Source organism: Cicer arietinum, chromosome 6, assembly GCF_000331145.2.
Source record: "Cicer arietinum cultivar CDC Frontier isolate Library 1 chromosome 6, Cicar.CDCFrontier_v2.0, whole genome shotgun sequence".
Classification (NCBI taxonomy): Eukaryota; Viridiplantae; Streptophyta; class Magnoliopsida; order Fabales; family Fabaceae; genus Cicer; species Cicer arietinum.
In genome coordinates, this window is record NC_021165.2 from 25193326 (window position 1) to 25210035 (window position 16710).

The window sequence follows — 16710 nt, forward strand, 5'->3', positions numbered from 1 at the left end:
TCCATTTCTATGACTTTCATTCTCATCCACGAGAAAAACACAGACAAAAAAAATCAAGCAATCATACTCAAAACATTCAAGCATTAAAATTGATACAAACACATCATTCAATTTGTCAAAAGTATATTTATCACTCAAGAGCTAGAAAAAAAACATTAATTTCCATGTGGAGTGATATGGCCTAGTTGTTCTCGAAGTAATGAAACCAAATTGCTTCTAGCCTAAAAAATTGAATTACATCAACAATCTTACAACAACAAATTCAACTTTTAAGATTTCTCAAAACAGTTGAGTCCATACCTTTCTCATAACCATAGACACTACAATCTCTGCTCAAACACCAATTCAACTTTTAAATTGCCTAGAGCCTTCAACTTGAGATTGTACCCAAATTGTTCACCAAATCTGCAAGAATTAAAAATTCAATCCACAACAAATATTATAAACAATAAATTAACAATTCTACATTGTAACAAACCATTAACAAGAACAATCATTCATACACAGAAGGAAATTAAAAACACACAACAAAACCATAGAGTGGCTAAACAAAATTTAAACAGAATAAAAGATACAACAATTAACAATCTTATTCAAAACTTGCACCAATAGTCATTACACAATAAATTTCTTAACTTCTTGGTCACAATATTATATGTGCAAAAATCTTGAAACAATAAACAAAACTAATAACAAAACAATTACAATAATCAAAATCTAGCACCAAATACAAAGATTTCATACAATAGGAGAAACTATGTGAAGGTGGAAGAAAAAAAATACCTAAACTCAATGACACAAATACAGCAATGACTCAAAGAACGTATCAAGGTCAAAAACACAGCAAACGCCGAAAATGTAGAATGTATTGTTTCTCCGTAAAGTATGAACAAGAAGAGGGTACGTATACAGTGAGTATGATTTCATGACAATTTTGTTCTTCTAACGGTTTAATTTTGTTTCCTTGATCATGTTTTCAGTTTTTTCCTTTTTCTTGAGCAATTGCAAGGTTTCATGTTTCTGAAGTTTCATATGCTCTTCCTCTTCCTTCATGAGATTTGCAGCTTCCTCTTCTTTTTTCTCTGCAATCTCTTCATAGGGTCTGTAACTACACTGTACAAAACTACAAATTCCAACAAAACTGAAAGCAGTTATTATTCTGCTATCATGATTATTTATATTTTTATTAATAGTTGTTGCTAAGGTTCTAAATCCCTTGTTCCCCCTTCTATTATTCCTAGTATAAACCCACCTATTCAGAGATCTTCTGTCAGAAATCCAACAAGCAAAATAAATAAATCAAGATCATCAAACTTTCAACATTACATACAATCTAGGCATAATGTAAAAACCCATGCTTATGCAACTATGTATAAACAACACATTTCTCAATGCTACTCCGAATACTCTAGACATAGTTAAAATTTGTAAACAAAGTTACCGAGCATGGATCATGTCAAATGTTAGAAAATGCCAACTTTCAAAAGGACCAATAATTTCCAACAAACACAAAGAAAGTCCTGAAACATTATTTCTTCGTATCATCTTTCTTCTTGATTGACCGAGTTTAAATGCGGCAATGAACAAACCAAGCCAAGGCCATTGGATTTTCATATAGCCTGAACGAGTTATAATCAATGACGGTTATAATACCACAATTTTCCCACCTAAAGTGAACAAATCCCTCACCTCAGAGAAGCCAAATTCTATATCCTAGTATAAAGACTCCACCGATAAGAAAGTTGATTAGCACCCTGTCAAACATTTTGTGCTCCGACTATATAACAGAATAACTTAAAGCAAAACAAACATGACAACCATACAGGAAGGGAAAAAAAAACAAGAACTCAAACAAATTATAGATACAACTAACATCATAGGTGCACATGACTCATACCACGACAGCCGGATCGTCATGATTTCCATGAATGGTAAATACAGGCAAACCAACATTGAAATGAGAATCTTCATAATTTACATGACCGAACTTGTAGTCTTTTATCTCAGGGCACCCACTCTTCTTCCTGTCCTTCTTTTCTTGTTCCTTGTCTTTCACCATAGGCAAATTCTGCAATAATATATACAAAACTTTACCTCCAAAACTCTTCAACAGTGGCGAAAGAAGTACCCCAAACTGGTTTTTTTGATTTGGCAGAAGGGTTATCGAACCAGAAGGTCCAAGAATTCTCGAGGGGTTGAGGTTGATGGACGATAGCGGAAGAATCGTGTTCGTCGAGGATCTCACCTTCTTGAAGATCGTTGTTGTTGTCACCTTCTTGAAGATTTTGCCGTTGGGAGTTTGGAAGTATGATTTGGTGTTGCGTACAGAAATTTGGGGGAACCTCTGAGCGTGTATTGTTTCTGCGATGGAAATGGAAAGGGGGTAAAGAAAAGAGAAAGGGTCAGTGGGTTGGTGAGTGGGACCCTTGAGTTGGTTTTATCACTCTTTTTAAAAGAAAAATTAAATACTGTATTATCACTCTTTTTAAGTTATATACTATTTTACATGTTAAAAAAGAAAAAATATTGCAAGGTGAAAAATTGGTACTCATAAAATCCACTTCTCAATATTAAATATTTTATTTTTTAATATAGCGAAGGAAAATCGGCGGGGGGAAAACCGATTTCTCATATACAGTTTTTTTTTTAATATTAAATATATATATATATATATATATTTAATTTTATTAGTAATGTAGTATTTAGTAGACATAAATATAGATGTTTAATGATTATTACTTGTTTTTAACATGATTCATAATAATAAATATATTATTTATTATTTAATTATTATTATTTTAATTAAATAATAAATTTAAATTTTATTAATTATTTAATACTCTTTATATTTAAAAAGAGTGGTATTATAGTATTTAATTTTTTTATTAATATAATTAAAAAAACCGTTTTATTAAGGGTGGAAATAAGTGCTCGATCAACATAGGCTTATGGGCTGGCTAGATTTTTTTTTTAATAAATAGGACCAAATTTATTCTTTGAAATATATAGTTAAATATTGTATGAATAATTATGATATATTATTTTAATTAATTGATTAAATTTGATAATTATATAAATACATTTTTTGTTTAAATATTTTGTATAAATATTAAATTAAATTATAATATTATATTGTTAATAATTTATAATAGATATAATTAAAACATAATATTATAACGTCAAAGCATTCGTAATTAAATTATCATGCAATAAAAATAAATGTTAAATTAAACTTAAAAGAAAAGTTAAAATCTTGTTAATGAAGTTATAAACTTATGGTACGATAAAATATTTTACGAAAGTCGTGTGTCATATACACAAATGATTTTGTATTTATTTTTAAAACACAAATCAAATAACTCTGACTAATTGTTACAAATTTAGAATGACATAACATGTATATAACATGTATATGGAGTTTATGGTTTAGGTTAGGGTTAGGGTTTATGGTTTAAGTTAGGGTTAGGGTTTATGGTTTATTGTTAGGTTTAGGGTTTAGGGTTATTTTTACATGGTTTAGGGTTATGGTTATGGTTATGGTTATGGTTAGGGTAATTGGGTATTCGGTATAGGGTAGGGTGTTGTGTTTAGGGTTTAAGATTTTGGATTGAAGAGATAAACACATAAACATCATGTGAAAATTGTGTGTGTGTGATGCTCCTTATATATATATTGGAGCAATTGGAATATACGCAACACATAAAAAATTCAATAAGATGTGAAATATTAGGATTTTAACCTAAAATCAATTGTAACTTAAAAGGATTACCTAAATCAATTTTTTCCTTCAGCACATTGCATATTGACCTTAAGATCGTCTATTAAGTTTGAAAAGTTGAATCTTTTAGTAATTTTTTTTTAATTGGAGCAATTAGGTGTAGATTTTCAAAAAATTAGTTAATAGAAAAAATTAAAAAAAAATGCTTTGTAAATGAATGGACTAAAATTCATTTTGAACAAAATAAATATATAAAAATACATTTAAGCCAACAATTAATTTATCTTCTTACATAATTGAATTGGCACCACGTCATTTTTTTTTTCAAAAAATCAAATAAAAAAGCACCTATACAATTTATAACTATCATAACTAAATTTGCCGGTTTACATTTGAATCAAAACTAAATTAAATATTTAATTTTTTTAACAATTCCAATATAACGTTATTTTGAAATTTTCATTTTAACCACACAATTGTTAACCAAACAATTTTCATATAACAAAATCAGCTAATTGCAATGCATGGTCCATTGAAAAATGTATCTATGTACTACTAATTACTAAACTCTCAACCATTGTATAAGTTTTGATCCTTTTACGCACATTAAAAAAATAAATGTTGAATCCATTCCTCTACCATGCAACCACAAGTAAACGTCACACAAATAAAAATCCTTCAACATGACTAATTTATTACAAATGATAAGTTTTATGTTGGACAATCTCCAAGAATATCTTCTTGATGTAAAATATTATGTTTCTTTAACCGAATAACTTATGCGATTCAAATGAAACCAAGTACAAGTGTCTAAAGTATTTTTCTGCAAAACAATGTCAAAAGATCCTTACATTTCCTTGTCATCTCCTCCCCCATTAAAACAATTTTCTCCTCCAAATTCATCTTTGTCCACCCTCCCCCATACCTCGTCTAAACTTCTCTGCCACATACACCTCTTTATGGTCGGCTTGTTAATGGCACCACATTGTGAATAATTCATTGGTATAATGCATTGACCCATATTGATGGCTTGCACAACGACTTCATTGTTGATTCAAACTGCACTCACGTAAAGTACAATTGATGGCTAATTGAAAGGACAAGAGAATGTTATAAGCTTCTCCTTAATAATTGTCTTTAATTTTAACTTTTTTATTTAAGGTCATGAGGTGTCAACTATGTGTATTACTTGGTAATCAAGACAAGAGTTTATTGAATAACTTCTAGATTATTATTATTGGAATGAATCAAAATACAAGAGAGTGAATTTATATTTATAGAATTCAAACTGAGAGTAAGGTACAATATATAGCTAACTATAATGAAATATAGCTAACAATTAACAAACTAATGATAACCTATAGTGACTAATACTAGGAAAAAAAGTGTGAAATGGTTTTGGATCCAAAGTTTTGGTAAATAAATATGTCAATTGAAGAGAAAAAGATATTGGAAGGAGATGAAATAGTTGATGCTGAAGTTTCTTGCGAACGATGGGGCAGTCGAACTCAATGTATTTTGTGCCATCGTGGAATGAAGAATTGGAGGCAATATATCTTGTTGATTGACTATCACAATATAGAAAAGCTGATTTGATGTACGGAACTTGAAGATCATTGAGAAGATATGTAAGTCATTTAATCTCACAAACAGTGGAGGCCATGGCCATATATTCAGCTTTGTTCGAAGATCTTGAGATGGAGTCGCCACCAAAATTTATTTTAAAATAGGGGGAAATATTGGGAAACCCTTAAATAGTAAAAATAAAAAAAATGTGGTCTTTGAAACCAAATTTTGAGTTCGGGAGTCGATTATGCGTAGGGAATGTACTAGCACCCTACGACATCCGTTAAAATACGGTTACCTATAATTAATTGTGCAAAATTAATATTAACTTAAGTATATTTATTTTTCTTTATTATTAAATATAAATAACAATTATTACTATATTTAAAATATGATTTCGAAATAAATATGTACTTAACAAATAAAGGACAAAAAAAGAAATTTTTATTTATGTGCTTGACAAGAATGTGATCTTGCTCCTACGTATCTCCCGGTGCGATGGAGAAATCAAAGCTACGTAGTTCTTGATTAAAAAAAATACGGATGTGTTGAGTGTGTTTTAAAGAAAATTTATTTTGTGATAAAAATATGTTTTGACAAAAATAGAAAAAATAAGAGTTTAATTTGAGTAAATATTTTATAATATGAGTTTTAGGACGATCAAGTTGTACAATTTGTGTCCCAAAACTCAAGGAATAAAGAAGATATCACATCTAATTTAATCCTCTAAAAAAATATATTTTATTACTCTTGATTTTTAAATTGAGTTTCAAAATCACCAAATAGTACAACTTGTGTTTTAACAATTCAAAGATAAAAAAGAGTTACATCTAATAAATAAATCGATTTTAAATTAGTTAATTAAAGTAAATAAATGAATGAATAAATAAATAGAATAAAATAAGTAAAATAAAATAAAATAAATAAATAAATAAATAAAATAAAGAGAGTTTTAGAGCTATCAAGTTGTACCACTTGTGTCATAACAACTCAAAGATTAAAAAAGAGTTACATCTAATAAATAAGTCGATTTTAGATTAGTTCATTAAAATAAATGAGTGAAAGACTAAATAAGTAGAATAAAATAAAATAAAATAAATAAATAAAGAGAGTTTTAAAGCTATCAAGTTGTACCACTTGTGTCATAACAACTCAAAGATTAAAAAAGAGTTGCATCTAATAAATAAGTCGATTTTAGATTAGTTCATTAAAATAAATGAGTGAATGACTAAATAAGTAGAATAAAATAAAATAAAATAAAATAAAATAAAATAAATAAATAAATAAATAAAGAGAGTTTTAAAGCTATCAAGTTGTACCACTTGTGTCATAACAACTCAAAGATTAAAAAAGAGTTACATCTAATAAATAAGTCGATTTTAGATTAGTTCATTAAAATAAATGAGTGAATAACTAAATAAGTAGAATAAAATAAAATAAAATAAAATAAAGAGAGTTTTAGAACTATCAAATTGTACTACTTGTGTTCTAATAACTCAAAAATTAAAAAGAAAAAAATTCACATCTAATTAATCGTCAACATAATATTTATCTGGATTTTTTATGATAAAATTAACATTTAGTTATGAAGGAAAACTAGCCATTTTTGTAAAAAATAAATAGTTTTAAATGGGTTGAGTTTGAACAAATTCTTGTTTTTTTTTGTTTAGAACCCAAGCCCAAACTAACTTAAAAAAAAGGTCCAAAACAAACAAAATGAAACCCTAGTTAGAAGGAGGGGCAGCCGCATGGGTTTTCAAAGCAAAGCAACATCTTTCTCTTTCCTTGTTCCAATCTCTATTTTGAAAGAAGGAGGAAATATGAATGTACGCATCAGCTAAAAAACAGAGGAAAAAGAAGAGGAACAAGAAAGTTGTAACGACAACCACAACGCCGACGATGACCTTGGTGCAAACGGCGGCCACCGCGCCAACGGGGATGGCGGCCACAGCGACCACAACGTCGATGGTTTTGACAACGGCAACATGTCACAGGTTCTAATCTTTGATTTTATATTTTCTATGTTTTTCCCATTATGTTTGATTTTGCAAATGAAAAAAATCTAACCCTTTTTGAACTAAAAAAATTATTGTACAGTGAAGATGAAGAAACATATTTATTATCTAAAAAATACATTTGCGTTTGTTGTGTGTTGTTTTCTGTATGTTATTGTCCTCTCTAATTTCTTTCTTTCTCCTTCTTTGTATGTATATTTTTTTTAGTAGAGTTAATCTCGGATCCTCCTTTATAAACAAAATGGGGATGTATTTATAGAGTTTTTTTTATTTGTTTAGTTGTTTTCTGGTCTGTGCCACTGTTTGAGTTTGAGCTTTCCAAATCCTTGTTTGATGTTTTAATTTCTTTGGTCATCGTCTGTATTTTCCTGCACCACTGATGCCTTCATAAATTTAGATTATTTGTTTTGATCTGTTGATTTGCTGAGCTTATTCATTTGTCTTTTAGTTTCTTTTTTTTAAACTCAAAAATTTGTCATTTAGTTCTGCATAATGTGTACAAATACTGACTTATAAATTATGTTTTTATGTTTCTCTAATTAGTTACAAAGCAAATGTCAATGACACTGCATTTGAAACAGAAAGGCAGCAACAAAACATAGCCAAACACTGCATCAGAAACAGAGAGGCAACAACAGCAACAAATTAAAAATTATTGTAATTTAATTTGATTTCATATTTATGGTTGCAATTTGATTGTAATTGTAATTTAAAAATTATAACTTGATTTGGCATTGTAAATTGATGAGCCTACTTATTGTAAATATATTTACTTCCTTTTTTAATATATATTTCCTTTTTTATTTATTTTTAAATAAATTGGACAAAATTAGGGTACTACAGGTTGCTCGTTTCTTTGATTTCCACGAAATAAGAGAGTCACCTAAGAAGATACAAAAACTTGAAATTGACTTATGTGTATTTGGACAGCTTGCCCAATCTGAATCAAATAAAGTCTCGAATTGAAGTGGAGAAGAAGAAGGATATAATATGCCTTGTGCTGAAGATAATTTGAGGTATCGAAGAACTTGGATGGTAGCCTGATGATGCTGAGAAGTAGGAGTTGTCATACATTGACTTAGTTGTTGAACTGAAAAACTTATATCATGACGAGTGTTGGTGAGGTAGATTAGTTTTCCAACAAGTCTCCTATATGCAGTCGGCTTGGGAGTAATTGGCATGCATCCTTTGAAAACTTTATATTTTTCTGCATTAGAATGTTTGTTGGTTTGGAAGCAAGGAGGCTAGCTTCGTGTAGGATATCTAAAGTGCATTTTCTTTGTGAAATATGCAATAGTCCTTGATTTTGAAATATTTGTGAAGGAAATCTTTTATTAATTGAATTTCTGCAACATCATTACCTACAACAATAATGTCATCAACATAAATCAATAAGGCGGTAAATGTATTATTGTATGCCTTAATAAAAAAATGAATGATTAGATGTAGACTGACAATTGACTACAAAATGTAAAGTAGAGGATAATTTGACAAACCACTGATGACTAGACTATTTTAAACCATACAAAGATTTTAATAATTTGCATACATGGTTAGGATTAGAGTTAGAGATACTTGAGGTAATTGCATGTAAAATTTTCATCTAAATTACCATGTAAGAATGGATTATAAACATCTAGTTGATGAATATACCAATGTTGAGATGATGCAATAAAGATGAGTAATCTTACCGTAATGAGTTTTGCAACATGAGTATATGTGTCAAAATAATCAATACATTTGATTTGATTAAAACCCTTAGCTACTAAACACGCTTTATATCGTTCTATGGAACCATCGACTTATACTTTACCTTATATACTCATTTGCATCTAATGGGTTTCTTACCATGAGGGAGATGTGTTAAAATCTAAGTTTTATTATGATTGAGTACTGCAATTTTAGATTCCATTGTAATAACCCAACATGGATGTTTAGAAGCCTACTTATAAGTAGTAGGTTCTTGAACAGAGGAAATGGAATCAACAAAGGTAAATTGTGAAGCAGATAAATTATTGTAAGACAAAACAAAAGAAATTGAATTAAGGGGTTGAGAATTGTATCTATTACAACAACATTGCATTGAAAATCCTACAAGTAAGCAGGGTGTTTTTTAGGTCTTGAATATTTTCTTATGTGAGAAGGGTTTGCACTGGAGAAGACATGGTTGGTGGAAGATAAAATGTCCATATTATTGTGGATAGGAGAATCACTAAGACTAACATTATTATGGATAGAAGAATGTGGAACACATGAGTGTCTTGCATGATGACTAGCATTCCTATAAAGGAAAGCATCATCAAAACTCAAAGAATCATAATCATTAAAATCATAAGAAGAAATATTAGTAGTAGAAGAATGAAAATAGGTATAAGGAAATATATGTGCATAAAAAACATCATTTCTTGAAGTAAAAACATCACGAGTATGCAAATCAAATAAAATAGAGCCTTTAGTACCTAACTTAAAACCAAGAAAATACATTTTTGAGCACGAGAGTCTAGTTTGAATCTTTTGATTAAGTAAGGTAGAGGCAAAAGATACACAACCAAAAACCTTTAAATCAATAAAAGTGGGTGGCATGTTATAAAACAATTCAAAAGGTGTTTTAAATTTCAAAACATGGGTAATTAATCTATTAATGAGAAAAGCAACATAGAATAATGAAAAAGACAAAAAAGAATTAGGAAGTTTTGAATGAAAAAGTAAAGTTCTAGTTACATTCAATTAATGTCTATGTTTTCTCTTAACAATGCAATTTTGTTGAGAAATCTCGACAGAAGAAGTTTGATACAAGATTCCCAAGTCAGAATACAACTGAGACATATTAGACTCAGCACCATTATTACTTCGTATGATTTTTACTTTTGCATAAAATTGTGTTGAAGCAAAATTTAAGAAGTTTTGCAGTTTAGGCCTAGCTTTTGGCTTGGATTGCATAAGAAAAATACAAGTAAACCTTGTGTGATCATCAACAATTGTTAAAAAATATTTATAACCATCAATTGAAATGTCACTTATAGGACCCCAAATTTCAGTATGGATTAAATCAAAAGCGTGTAAAGATTGACTAGAACTTAAGGGAAAAGGAAGCATAGAAAATATACCTAAATGAAATTCTTATTTATTGAAATACAGAAACAGAGCGATGACCTAATCTTTAGTGCTATATATCAAAGGAATAACAAGAAACAGTAATGTTATATAAAGAAGCAGTAATGTTATATAAAGAAACATCAATTGATAGAACAATAAGAACTCTTTTGAGAATATAAAGATTGTTAAGATGCTCCACAAACCCAATCAACTTCAGGATATGTGAATCCTGAAGATTGCAAGAATTTTTACTAAAAATCAGTTTATAGTTTAAATCAATAGTTAGCTTGAAAACATAAATTAAACTGAATTGAAACTAATATATGTAAAGGACATCATGTTGAGACAAAATATCAATTTAATGTTTTGATGAAAACAAACAAAAAGTTAATTAAAAATGTTAATTATGATTCTAAATGTTATGTTAATTTAACTTTTGCTTTTGAGTGTATTAATTCAAAGATAGGATTTAAACAAAGCAAAGAAATCAACATAAAAATGCAAGAAACTGAACAAACAAGAATTGAGAACATTCTTAACAAAATCTGGAAAACGGAGAATGTTCTCCAGTTTCAGAATGATCATCACAGCTCCAAAACCAATCAATCTCCACTAGTTAAAAGAAGTTTTAGCTTCTAGATTTTACATCTATATCATCAGCACTTGACAAGGAACAAATTGAGATGAGTAGATTCAAAGAAACTACTCGAATCAGAAAGAGAGAAGATCACAGATTAGCAAGACCAGATAGCTTTGAACATTCTTGACAACATTCTCATCAATCTGGATAGCAGTGGAATGATCGTCACAGCTTCAAAATCAATCAATCTCCATTAGTTCAAAGAAGATTATGCCTCTGAATTTCATGATAATGTTATCAGTACTTGGCAAGGAACAAGTAGGAACCATTCTAGGCAAAGAAGGCATTCGAATCACAAAGAGAGAAGATCACAAATTAGCAAGATCAGACAGTTCTGAACATTCTTGACAACATTCTGATTAATATGGACAACACTGCAACATCAGCCCAACATCAGCCTGTAGACTGATAAATATTCTCCAGCTTGTTATACTTGCTCTTCAGCAGCAAACATCTTTCTCCAGAATGGTCATACCAGTCTCCAGATTGATTATCAATCTTCGTTTCTATAGAATTTCAGCATTGATCTCCTTACTTCTGTAGATATTTATAATCATTCACCAAACTGTTTTGGATAGAATCAAGGCTCCAAATGAAGTTGTAACATCAATAATTACATATGAAGCTTCAAGGATCATTAAACACAAGATAAATCTGATCAAGAACAAAGAAACCAGCCCAGTCAACAAACTTCAAATTATGTTTAAAGGCTCAAATATTTTTATTCAAATTTATTGGTTTTGGTCAAATCTAACAGAGCACTACCAACAGATCTTTTGACCAATATTAAATGCTCTAAAAAGTCTATAAAAGGAAGGCCAAGCTCAAGGAAAAATTAGAGCTTCAAGTACTAAGAAAATTCATTACTCATTTCAATCATACTTGAATTTTTCTCACACACATACATTGAATCAATTCTGATTTTTCCCATTCGATTCCTAGAATCATTCTCGTGTATTTTTCTATCAAAGAATCAGAACTCAAACAAGTGTTGAGGCTTCTTAGATTCTAACAAAGCAATCTCATCATTATTGTAAAACTCAAACTATAAGAGTTTATTATAGTTTGGGTAGATTGTAAGAAATTCTATCAAGGTTGATAGGTGACTTGATTGAACTCCTTTCTAGGTAGAAATGTTCTAACTTTGTAGCAGATCAAGGTTGATCTGAACTAGGTGTTGTAAAACCAATAAGGTTCTTTGTTTTAAACACTTAGTGGAAAATCTCACAGTTGTGAGGACTAGACGTAACCCGGGTTGGGTGAACCAGGATATATCGTTGTGTGGTATCTCTTTGATAGCGTTTCAGCAAGTGTACTGAGTCGTTGCAAGTAATATTAAAACGGTAATACCGAGTGTCGAACTCAAGGATTGCGTTTTACTATTGAATTATATTTAATTACTAAAATTGAACAAAAAGTTTCCAAGTTGATTGAGATAATATTTAAAATTAACAACAATAATAAAATTGATCCTTTGTAATGAGAAAAATGTCAGGGATGAGTTTCACTTCGAATCCAACCTTGGTGTCTAATTTGATCCTAGTTATTGAATTCCTTTATTGAATTATTACCGAATTCTCTTTATTATTCTTGCCCTAATGTCTTAGTGGCAGAACCTTTAATTCCAAAGTAACCCCTAATTCCTTAGTAGTTTTAAGATTAGAATTAAGCATTACCGTATAGAAATTCTCTTGTAAATTATTGTTTTGCAACTAATTTAATTGGTTTCATGACCTGCCCCTATGTCTAGACTACAAATTCATGAATTGCTCATCTCAAGCATTCGTAAAGTCCACTTCCGTTTCAAAATACAAAGCGTAGAACATTTTAATGTTGATCAAGCAATAAAAAGCATTAAGCACAGAGATGAGAAAAATAATTCAATAAACTCATTCATATAACTAGAAATCAAATCATGAAAATAAGGGTTTCATCTTGTTACACTCATCCCTAACAAATAGGGTTTAGTTACTCATGACAGAAATAAAAGAGATAGAGATTAGAGAAGAATTACAAGAAGGATTCATGAATGATTCTTGATAAAACTGCTCCAATGATGTTAGAAACGACCGTCTTTGAGTTTCTATGCTAGGGCACAAGTCTCCCAACTTCCCAATTGTGAAAAAGATCCCTAAAACAGTAAAAATCTGTGTTTTTATGGTTGCTGGTACGGGTCGCGCGCCCAGGCGCGGAAAAACGCGCTCCAGCGCGTTTGGGCAGTAGTAGATGATGGAAAAAGCGCTTGGCTTGCGCTTGGGCGCGCTCGGGCACTCAGCATCTATTGTCCGGCGTATATTGCATTTTTATCCTCTTTCGAGTCTGAATTTGGTTCTGGTGTCTTCATAAAAGTGGTAGCTATGCATCTTAGCTTTCATTTGCACTTGGTTTGACTCCAATGGAACATCTACAACTCCAGATATGGATGAAATACTCTACATATGTCATGTTGATTTCTCACCAAAATTCAGCACTGCACTAAAACAAAACGCAATGTAAAATTACGATAAATTCCTACTTAATCAAAAAAATAAAAACACAAAACATTTTATCAACTCAAAGAACAAAAATCAACAAAATATATCAAATAAATCCTTAATTTAACTAATGATTGAGGATAAATAAGACTAAAATAGTGGGAAAATATGCATATGATGAAGAGTCATCACAACTCCAAACTTAATCTATTGCTTGTCCCCAAGCAACAATTAATTTCATATTTGGTTCTGTTAAATGCACACTTAAATTCAATTTCTCAAATTACATCAAACTCAAATTTCAAAATTCTTGCTACTGCAAAACATTCATCTTGCTCTATGGTTGTTTTCAAAAATACAGATAACAAGATTTGTACACATTGGCATTCATTCATCAAATTCAACTCTTTCTTCACACAATCTCACCAAAATTTCTCTCAAGTGTTTAGAAAGGTTTATGAATTTATCACTCAAATCCTAGAACATGCATCACGCTACCATAAACTTGAAAAAATTCTAGTTAGCAATCACAATGCAGTAAACACATACATTTTTAGAGGAATTTCGGGTTGTAATGGGGCTTAGGTAGGGGTAGGACATTTTAGGATAATAGGCTTTACTACTTGGAGTTAGGTATACATTTCCACCTTATTCTACCATTTTTTTTTTCACCTTTTCATTATGGAGATTCTCAAACAATGACAAAACAACCACGAATATATTATTTTCCAAAGTACACAAACTGATTTTTTTTCTTTCTTTTTTTTTTCTTCTTCTTTTTTTTTTCTTTTTTATTTATTTATTTATTTTTGTGAGAATCACCACCCCAAACTTAAAAAGTTGTTATCCCATGAGCAACTCCAAACATAGAATTTTATCATGACAAGAATTTTTTTCTACCAAACTCCAAGTAAGGTCATTTAATTAAAGTCAGGTGTTTGGCTTATAATGTGGCTAGTAACCGAAATAAAAGGGCAAGGCTCAAAAGGGCTAGCAAAGGGTAAAATTTTCATCGGGTAGTTAGAAAGGCTCAAACGACCAATAAAATTGCCTCAATGTATGCATAAATTACATGTGATGCAAGTCAGAATTAGTGCAAGTTCTAGAGGGATAACACATGTCTGGATAATCACACAACAAATAATTTAAGTGTTCAGGCTCAAAAGCTCACAGCTAGGATAATAAGAGAGAGTATGAACAATCAAAATAAAGACAACATGCTTCTGAAAAGTTAAAATTGTATTTTTGAAAAATTGATGGCATATTAGCCTTCTACAACCATTTAGTAATCAAGAACGCATGCATTAGGAAGGCTTGTCGACTTGAGCAATAACATAATCTAAGAAATAAAATTTAACTTGCGAAATCACAAACTGAAATTTTAAGATTAAGTGCAAGTCAGTACGACTGTTTCATCATAGTACACATTTAGTGAAAGGAAAAAAACATGAAGAAAAGAAAGTCAACGTACACTGACATTAAACAAAGAAAACGAGAAAACAGAAAGAAACATGACAATCAACAGAAAGAAAAAAAAGGAAAGAAAACTTCTTTTAGTTTAGTAGTTCAAGGATTCTCGTTTAGATCATTCGCTCCTGTTCCGCTATGGTCGCCAGTATACTGGTGATGTGCAAATAGATCATCATAAAACATGCCTCCTGGTGTCTGTTGAGCGAAGGATGTACTTGCGACCTTAGTTTGTTTTGTTTTTTTGTTGGGTTGCCATTAGGTCTTGAGGATGAATGAATGTTGGATAGGGGAGGAAAACTTACTTGAGATAATGGAGGAGGGTTTGGATGGTGATAATGAAGAAGTGGACACTGACCTTTGATGATGATGGAGGAGGGTTTGGAGAGTGATACTGAAGAAGGGGAGTGTTGAATGAGAAGATAGGGGTTTTGAAGGACTTTTAGCCGTGCAAAGCGCTTGGGCGTGCTTGGGAGCGCTTGGGCGCGTATTGACAGTGACAAATGCTGGGAAAAAGCGCTTGGCTTGCGCTTGGGCGCGCTCGGGCGCGCGTTGACAGTAGTAAATCCTAAAAAACGCGCTTGGCTTGCGCTTGGGCGCGCTCGGGCGTGCCTTGTGTCACTTGGAGTCGTACGATCGCTTCTGAACGCATCTTTTTGATTCCTTGCTCATACCAAACATCAAAACTAAGAGAACTAGCAATTAGAGACTAAAATTGGAACTAAATGGAGTAAAATAAATCTGAAATGCAATAAATAAATACGGTGCAAAGGATATAAAATTGGGTTGCCTCCCAATAAGCGCTTCTTTAAAGTCATTAGCTTGACGTCTCAACTACTGTCAAGGTGGTATATATGACAGGAAGAACACATCATCCTTCTTCTTCTTTTTGTTTGGTAGAAATTCCATGAACTTGAGAAATAAAATATGCAAAGACATGAGAAATAGCTTGTGCAGCACGTATGAAACAATGGGAACACATTGATCCATCATTTAGCAAATCATCTTGTATTTCATTAAATGAAGATTAGAATATATTTTGTATTTCATGAAATGAATATTATAATTTAATATATTGTATTTCATTACATGTTATCATTTACGTTATCATTACGTGTTATCATTTACGTTGTCATTTACGTTTCAAAATATAAAAACACAATTCTCAATATACGATTCGATCATTTACGTTGTCATTTACGATAATCTCAAAATAACACATTCGATAAACTCAAAATATCTCAATATAAAACATAATGATTAAATATTCAGTCATACATAACACAATAACTAATCGTCATACAAGCGACATAATTCACTCAATATTTCATGAATCTCACTAAATGGTCTTACCATATCTAAGGCCCTATGTGCAAGCTCAACTGCTCTACGGTCTCTACAATCTCTACGGTCTCTACCAGCATGTGCAGACGATGATGGACCAGCATGGCCAGCAACAGTAGTATGTGGACTCGAAGGTGCAACAGTGGATGGAGGGAGAATCAGAGGATGTAAAACACTAATGTACCATGCATAGTAGTCTGCAGTGACCTCTCCAGGAAAAGTCGCAACATGATATAGTCTCCGAAAGGTCTCTACAGATGATCTCATAGTAATCTGCCAGACCCAATCTATACTGTCCGGCATCGGAGGAACGTCACGCGGAATGCACTGAATACGACCAAACTGTCGAAGACATCGCTCTGGAAAATATGGGACTGAGACTCCACCACA